This window comes from Ambystoma mexicanum, chromosome 3p (genome assembly GCF_040938575.1).
Source record: "Ambystoma mexicanum isolate Mex_15411 chromosome 3p, UKY_AmexF1_1, whole genome shotgun sequence".
In the NCBI taxonomy this organism is placed as follows: domain Eukaryota; kingdom Metazoa; phylum Chordata; class Amphibia; order Caudata; family Ambystomatidae; genus Ambystoma; species Ambystoma mexicanum.
Window position 1 is genome coordinate 1034448477 of NC_090925.1, and position 2494 is coordinate 1034450970.

At 41.7% G+C, this 2494-nt stretch overlaps 1 non-coding gene across 1 annotated transcript; it reads right to left on the reverse strand.

Annotated features, from left to right (window-relative positions):
• Positions 1-2080: 2080 nt before the first annotated feature.
• On the reverse strand, positions 2081-2183 carry LOC138581565 (U6 spliceosomal RNA). Its single transcript, XR_011304628.1, has one exon. It is a non-coding gene; the product is annotated as a U6 spliceosomal RNA (small nuclear RNA).
• Positions 2184-2494: the final 311 nt, after the last annotated feature.

A 2494-nucleotide genomic window follows, 5' to 3' on the forward strand; every position in this document is an offset into this window, starting at 1 on the left:
CTGGTTAGCTTCTGCTGACCGATCCCCATGATTAATCACTTGCCGCGCCGTGGGGGCACCCCGTAGTTCCTTTGAACTACGGTTGTTGCCCCCACGCGCGCGTTATTTTAACCCCTTGACTGGGTCTTATGTTTGACATGTACTGCCCTTCTCTTAATGACCATTTGGCATTCAACAGCTGTTATGTGCAGCCCTTTCTCCGGACTGCTCGAGACCGCCCGTCTCTTTCAGTGTGTCACTCTTGTTTACTGTTATATTACCTTGGCAACGCTGCACTCGTTGGTGCCCACACCAAGATGGACGTCGCTTTGGTGCTCTTGCGCGCATGCGCGGGGTTACCAAGACGACGCTGTAGTTTGGGAAGCTCGGTCACTTCGCTCGCACAGCAGTGGCGAGATGATTATTGCGTGTTCGCATTGGAAGGTATGCATTTTTGTTTCCCTGAAACCAGTTACACGTTGCAATAACCTGGTCCACGTTTCTCGCTTGGTTGAGATTTTAGTATTACATTATTGTACTCGCTTTTATTATATATCTTGTACTTTATTGTACAGCTTAACCTTACCTGTATGTGTTGCTGAACTCGTGCAGTGTTCTAAAGCCTCCAATTCCTCTTTTTCATGCGGTTTACTTGCATTTGTTCTCACGGGCTAATGCCTAACGATTTGTCGTAGTCTGTCATTATTTACCATTTGTACTTATATTCTAATCTCTCTATCTCTTCACTATGGACTGATTGCCCGTTTTTGGTGGGCTTAATAGCTTGGCTTTTGTCCTTACCTCCATAGATACCCCAGCATACTGTGGTTTTTTGGCTATCCGTTGTTTCTTGTCTGGATTACCTGTCTGTTTCCTGGCCCTTATATCAGCAAGGTTAGTGACTCTGACTCGTCTCACTATGTTAATTGACTTCATTTAAATCAGAGAGTTCTATTGAAATATCTTCTTTCTTTCCTACCCCACAGAGACTGTGCTAGAATCTAATGTTTATGAAAATAAAAATGAAGTCTATCCCCTGAAGATGGTTCCATGAACCGAAACGCATCGGTCTTATTCGGGTCACACCTGAATACGAGACTTAATTTACGAACTGTTGAATGATCAAATCCATACATCTAGAGTTTGTTTGCACTGTAACTATTATACAGATTTACAATTGTGTTGCTCCTTACAAGCGGTTTTTTTTGTTAACGCTTGTTGCTTTCACCTTTATTATATGGAACACCTACAAGTGTCCTTTCCATGTGTAAATAGGGAACACTGATTGTACTACTGTTTGCTTACTAATGTACGACTTGTTGGACTCAGAAGATTAAAATCCATAAATCAGCTCTAGTGTTTTCGTGCTGATTGTTCTATTGGTTTGACATCTATGATTGTATATTTTATCCTGAATAATACTGCCAAATGTTCTAAATGACCCTTTCTGTTGTAAATAAGAGAAATTCACACGTTGTTAACACATCGTAAAATGTACGCCTCTTTTGGCGCCAAATGTTTAATGAATTTAAATAGAAATAGAGGGATATCTTTTTCCCTATTTGAGTGCATCTGGGCTTGCTGTGTAGCAATACACAGCTTTGGATTCTTTTGCTTTCTTCTGTCCCAAGTGGCCTTGTGACGACAGCCCGATTGCACCATAAGACTGATTGTAATACTGAACACTACCCTTTGTTGATACATTTTTTATTTATAATCCTACTACTTTCAGACTTTTTCTCAACCTGTCTGTGCACCCCTATACTCCTCTTTCTGACGTTCAGCCGGCGCACACGCCAGATTCTCTGGATTTGTTGGTGAAAGGGATGCCGGCTGGCAAGGAGACCACCTGCTGACACTATAATGCATTTCTTGACTCAAACTCAACGGAGAGAATCCCTGACGAGATAATGAGACTTCCGTCTATACGAGTTTGACAACATATGTAGAAACCCTGGTAGTACCATCATTTACCTGATCTCACGGCTATTATCTAAATGTTTGCGCTCCAGTACTTAGAAAAGGCCAGAATGCTTAATCAGCAACATCAATGTGACCCTCATCTTTGTATGTTGCTCTCAGCTGAAGAACTATTAGTTCTAAAAATATGGCACGCTTCACGAATTTGCGTGTCATCCTTGCGCAGGGGGCATGCTAATCTTCTCTGTATCGTTCCAATTTTAGTATATTTGCTGCCACAGCAAATTCGTGAAGCGTTCCATATTTTTAGAACTAAGCGCGGACAACTACATCAATAAGCGGACAGGTTCCCATAGGAAAAAAACATTCTCTTTTCTTAAACAATAGGCCGTCAGGTGAATGTCGGTCTCTACGGAGCCATGCAGCCACTGACCTCCGATTAATTTGGACAAGTCAGGTAATAAGCAAATACAATTACAGAAAAGGAATCAAATAGACTAACCGCGGGTAGAGCACACAGACTGATACTATTTACTAAAAAGCAAGAAACAGTTAGTGAAGAACTATTAGAATGCAGTCCGCACACAAATTACAG